The sequence below is a fragment of the Homalodisca vitripennis genome, unplaced genomic scaffold (genome assembly GCF_021130785.1).
Source record: "Homalodisca vitripennis isolate AUS2020 unplaced genomic scaffold, UT_GWSS_2.1 ScUCBcl_753;HRSCAF=3414, whole genome shotgun sequence".
Classification (NCBI taxonomy): domain Eukaryota; kingdom Metazoa; phylum Arthropoda; class Insecta; order Hemiptera; family Cicadellidae; genus Homalodisca; species Homalodisca vitripennis.
Window position 1 is genome coordinate 81,855 of NW_025776866.1, and position 6,485 is coordinate 88,339.

Here is a 6,485-nt window from a genome sequence, read left to right on the forward strand (position 1 = left end):
TAGTGAACGATTGAATGATTACCATTACAATCCACTTTACACGGTTGACATGTTGAAATAGGTGCTAGACAGCATTCAAAGTCTGCGTAATACACAAAGGGCACTCTCATTGAGCAATTGAAATCTTTAAATCTAATTACAGTTCCTGGCTCTGGTAGTTCCAATTTCACAGCATCGTGTGTGTTACAGTCTTCTCTATGCTTGATGAGTAAATCCTCTCTCGTAAAGTGTTGCAAACACCTATTGCATATCCACATCTTATGTCCATTTCGTGAGATCTGTGAAACTAACCAAACGGGACATATCTTTGATCCAACAGTAGTGAGTGTTTGTTTTTTCTCTGATAAACAGTAGATTAACATGTTTTTCCATCTCGTTATCAGTTATTCTCAGCGGGAATATATCGAACTTGTCATCATAAGCATAGACATTAACAGAAATTCCACTACGTCCTTTCAAACTTTGCTATATCATCAAGTTTCATGGGGCATTCGCAAGTTGCTAGTGCATGAAGCAGCTCTCGTTTGAAAGGTTCGTAATTGCTGATTCTTTCTGGATGAACCTTAACCGGGTGTAAAGCTGCCAGAATAGACCACATAAAACATTTCCTGATCTTCGTTTTTTACATTAAATAACAGCCTTTTTTGGATTGGTTCTGTTTTGGTAGAACCACATAGCTGGATCCGTGAAAAGGAACGTATCGGTTGACTCTGATCTCCAAGTCTTTCACACTTTTTAGTGACCATTGAGAACCGTTTGCCTCAAACTCCTCCATCTCAACCAACATCTTAAGTTTTGCTGAGTTATAATAGTCAGACAGAGACGTTGTCGAGTAAAGAATTTTCATTTTTCGTTTTAAAAGTTCATGACTTGAGTCACCTCCACATTCGTTTATTATTTTCTTGAATTCAGCATGATAAACCATGTTTACCTTAAGATTTTTTTCTGTTACAGCTTCCTGAAGTTTTTCAACAACGAGTGGTTTGCATATCTCAAGAAACATTTTTGGATCTTTGATCCCACGTTTGTTCATAATCACATACGTTTTCAATCTTCCCGTGAATGCCGACTTGACTTCTGATATTTCATCAAGTATTGTCTGTGACTCCTCTGGAGTACGTACCGGAACCAGATGAGGTGTTGAAGGCGATTCTGTTTCAGACAGAAGCTGTCTCTCTTCCATGGTAGGGCTAATCGAATTCTCACTATTAATTGTACTAGTCGGTGTCTCACTAATAATCTTTTTTCACACCTGTAGGAATCTTTTGTGGTCTAGTCGGTTTTCGGATCATCGCTTCAAGAGCTATGTCGTTTGTATTGACCTTCGGTACTTGTTTGATTTCCCTTGGTCGTTTTGGGTATTTCTTTACCAACATGTTGATGTCTGGAGTGCGGTGCCGGCAGTCTTGGTGTCAGTCTCGTAATGGGGTAATATTTCACTCCTGTATCGAGGACCTTCATGAAGTGCTGACAAACGGATATGGCGTTTCGAATTGTTTGTGACGGTTCCAGTTGGATGACTCTATTGGTGTTTCACAAATCCAAACACATTTTACTTTTAGGAGCTGGTTTGATTTCCATCTTTTTTCAGACGTTCGTTATATGTCATACCATGCTGGTTGCTGGCACATTTCTTAGATTTTTGGTGCCGAGCCATGTTGGAAACCGTTATTTCCTTACTACATTTTGGACATGGTTTCTTCTGGGGTTTTATTTGAGCACGTACATCGGTTCGGACTAAGCACGTTGTATGTTGGACTCTCTGGGATTATGTAGTGGTGAATGGTATACAGGACTGTATGGTATATGCAGTGAATAGTCTGACGTATCCGGAACTTCAAATGGTGGTGGACCAAGTATTGATATAATTTTTCGATGAATCGGGGTGTATCCTTTTTACTGGTGGTTCAAACTTTGGAGCGTCGGCTGTAGATGGACCAATTATAGCTCTAATTTTGGAATAGAAAATCTGGAGTGTCTAACATAGACAAATCAAAATCAGCAATCGCGTCTTGTTCTTCAGGTCTGAGATTTGAATAGGACTCTGGCAACATAGACATATCAAAATCAGCAATCGCGTCTTGTTCTTCAGGTCTGAGATTTGAATAGGACTCTGGCAACATAGACATATCAAAATCAGCAATCACGTTCTGGAATTGATTGTCACTTCACAGCATCAGCGTAGTTTTCCAACATAGACATATCAAAATCCGGAGTTTGTCTGTCTAACTTGGACATGCATTTCTTGTGTTTTTTTATGGCGGGACATGGAGGAGTTCCTGACTTCAGCACCACACCTTGAACATACTTGTTTCATCGAAGGAGGTTTTTCATTGAATCCGTTGGAAGAAGCATAAGCTGGTGGATTTGACGCTGACATACACTTCTTTCTTTTGTGTTTTGGTGGCGGGATAGGTTTAGATGCAGTAACCTCAGCTCCACAATTCGGACATTTCTTCATTGATGATCTTCGAAGACCATCCGTAGCATTGAGAAATGCTGTTTGCTTGCTAGCAGGGAGAAAACGCCATTATTATAGAGCTGGCTACTCTCTTACTGTATGGGCGATTGACGATGGAAAAGGATGAGGTATGGATGGATGAGAATAGGAAGAGGAGTAGGAAGAAGGGTGGGTGTGTGGGATGAGTGGAAGGAAGGATGAGAGCATTATTAATACATTTGACTCTGAACTTAGAACATAGTTTTTTGTAACTCTTTTTCCATAAAACGATCCTATTATTTCCTCACCAGACTGGTCTGCGATTTTGTAGGTAACGGGGGCAAGTTTTGTTGACAGCCACAATCCGAAAAATTTCTCTTGTCCAATTTCTGCGGTATTTATTTCCAAATACATCTTTCTTTATAGTAATTCTTACGCGGTCTCCAACCGAAAGTCTGGGTCTGAATACTAGACATCGTCCAGTGTTTGCGTACATGTTTCTTAAAAGTTTGTTCATTGCTTGAATTCACTTCTGATGGGCTCATCTTTATAGTGCTATGAAATTTACTGTTATATTGACGTAGAAAGCTTCTTGTAAATGTGACACCCATCTAAAAGAGTTTTGAATTTCAAAGTGCACTTTCATTTTTTCATTGAGAGCTTCTATGGAAACGCTCTATAATGGCACTTTTTTCCTCATTTTCAGTATGGTATAACTTTATTTGATTTTTGTGTAAAAAACTCTCTAAATTCCTTATTAACAAATTCTCGTCCTTTATCCGTGTGAAGAAGGTTCGGGGGTTTGTGACCAACCAATTTCGCTCTTCTTAATATTTTACTAAACGATTTAGTAACCTCTTGTGAGCTTTTAGTTTTTAATGGTTCTGACCACGCATATTTTGAAAACGTATCAATTACATTAAGTATGTATCTGAATCCATCATTTTCCTTTGAAAACCTAATCATTACAACAAGGTCTGCAGCCCACAAATCATCAATACCCAAAGTTACAATTTTTTCTCTTAGGGAATCGCTTAACGCACAGGTTTATGAACCTCTAATGCTCGAAAGCAGGATTTCTTTCCGACTTTTCTGCTTCATTAATTCCTGATAACTAACTACAATTCACTTACAGTATACCAAACTAGTAATTTATAAGGTGCGATGTCTCGCGCGGCGCGGCGGTGATTGGACAGTGACGAGGCGCGTAACGATTGTTTGTATACTTATAGAAACAAGACACGGTGTTCTCACACGGCGCGCGGGTTGGTGGTGACGGTTCAGCAGTCGCGCGGCGCGGTGATGACGAGGCGCGTGCCGATTGCTTGGCGGTGACGGTTCAGCAGTCGCGCGGTGCGGTGCTGACGAGGCGCGTGCCGATTGCTTGTACACTTACAGTAACAACGCGTGGTGTCTGCGCGGTGGTGGGACAGCGATGACATGCGTGGTGATTCGCGCGGCGCGGTTCTGACTACCCGTACTCACACTCTTAGTCGCTCTCTAAAAAATTGCGGTGGCGGGACAGCGATGACATGCGTGGTGATTCGCGCGGCCGCGGTTCTGACTACCCGTACTCACACTCTTAGTCGCTCTCTAAAAATTCTAGTCCCAGATTCGGTCTCACACGGTTTGTCCCAGAACCGGTCCTCGGGTGCTCTGTCCCAGCAACGGCCAAAGTATACTACTGATAAAACTTTGTATTTACTAAATTAAAAAGAATATAACTTTTATTTCTTAGGAAGAATCAATAATACTTTTAATATTAGAATGCTTTGTAAACCAATTCTAAGAAATGATATAAAACAATATTGAGTGGGGAGGAGTGATTACCGGTTATTTCAATTGAAAGGCAGCCTTTTTTTAGGGAGAGGCAGGAAAATTGCAATTACAGAGGCAGCCTTGGAATGGGAGAAAGAAACGTTATACTGGTTATTATGTATGGGCTAATGAATATACACGTAGAACGTCTCATACCTTTGGTTTGCTTAGGAATGCAGCAATAGCTATTGAAATGTTTATGGCCAATGGGATGGTGTTCTGAAGTCTGATACTATAACCGTTTTCAAATACACAGAGATGACTTAGTAAGAATGTGTGAAAGAATCACGTGTTATTTGTTCCTCGGAAATATCTTAGATTAAAACTGAAAAATGAGTTATGGATTTGAAATAAATAATAGTTTTTTATGTTACTACTGTGAATCTTCATTCATTTATTCATCTAGCTCACCTCGCACACCTCACAGTTTATCAGATCTAGCAGTTAGTTACCTGCGGGTTTGCAAATGATTTTCTAAACGATTAACAGGTCTGTCATATATATATATTTTTTTTTTGAATAGCATAATAAACACTCTTTACAACAAAAAGATGGTCATTGGAAAGATGTATCAATCACAGTTCAGAATAATCAGCCTTCCCATATTAAGAGCAATGTTTTGGGGGGTTGTAGTTTGAGAGTGGCACAGTTTTTTGAGTACCGATAAAATACATAAATGTCTATAAATATTCCAAAAAATTTAATAGAATAGCTCCAAAAACTTTGTAACTTTTATACTATTGTAAGATTGGAAGAATATTAAATCCGTATAAATCTTAGTGAAATCACTGACAATGTACAATGATGGAGTTTTATTACAACTCTGATGGGGAAGTAGACATGTTTAAGGTAGGTACATATTATTTCAGATTTAACAATGAAGAGGTTCAAAAGCTAATCAAAATTTCCACTGGATCTTATTTAATGTTTAGTGCGTAAAGACACATTTCTGGCTTAAATCAATTATGATATACGTATCATTTTACAATTTCTCTTTTTGCCAAGATTATAATTTGATATATATTTATATATATATGTTTATATACTATATATATATATATATATAATATATATATATATATATATATATCATTTGACAGGTATTTGGTCTTCCGATCATATGTTAAATTGGTTATTTAAACGCATATGTGACAGATACGGCCAAATACAAAATAATTGAATCGTAAAAAATAAGGGCTCTGTGGTGTAATGGTAGCACATTCACCTGGTAAGTGAGAGATCCGGGTTCGACTCCCGGCGGAGCAAGTACTTTTTGCGATTCAATATTTATTGAAATTAAATAAGGCTATTGCCATTTATACAAATTTAATGTAAATAGAAGTCATTTGACAGGTATTTTGGTCTTCCGATCATGTTAGTTTGGTTATTTAAACGCATATGTGACAGATACGGCCAAATACAAAATAATTGAATTGTGAAAAGTAAGGGCCATGTGGTGTAATGGTAGCACCTATTTCACCTGGTAAGTGAGAGATCCGGGTTCGCAAGTACTTTTTGCGATTCAATGTGTATTGAAATTACACACACACACACACACACACACACACACACACACACACACACACACACACACACACACACACACACACACACACACACACACACACACACACACACACCAAAACGCGATCGAGCTGGGTCCGCTAAGTGTTTGAAGATTTGTATAATTTTCATTTTTCTTATATTTGAATCAAAAGAAACATAAACGATGCAATAGGTAAGGATTTTATGACCTTATTTCTAAAATATAATGTTATAATCAGATGATTAGAGCAGCTAAAATTAAAACAGCTGATTGTTGTGGCTCACAAACAGAGTTTGCCCACATAGTGACAGTGGTTATTTGTTTAGTACTCGGTTTTTAAAATTTGCATCGTATCCCTTATTAATCAACCGCTTTCAAAAACTTGGTATTTGTAATTAAACTGTTTCACTCAATTAAACATTTTTTTTAAATTACAAAAACACACTGAGTGACGAGAAACTGAGGAGGCAGTATGGACAGCATGTGTAATAAATAAGTAAACAATATGTGGAACTCCATGTACATAACTTTTTTATTAAAGTAGAGTCTCTTTAATTAGGGTAAAGGAATTAATGTAATTTTTTATCTCATTATTCAGATTTTTACATATTTTATTACGTACACTTTCTCATGTAAGTGCTGTACGTTTCTACTTATTACTCACACGAGTTAAATAATTAC

The 6,485-nt window shown here is 37.8% G+C and overlaps 1 non-coding gene across 1 annotated transcript; it reads left to right on the forward strand.

Annotated features, from left to right (window-relative positions):
* The first annotated feature begins 5,453 nt into the window (after positions 1-5,453).
* Positions 5,454-5,524, forward strand: Trnat-ggu. Its single transcript has one exon. It is a non-coding gene; the product is annotated as a tRNA-Thr (tRNA).
* The last annotated feature ends 961 nt before the right edge of the window (positions 5,525-6,485 follow it).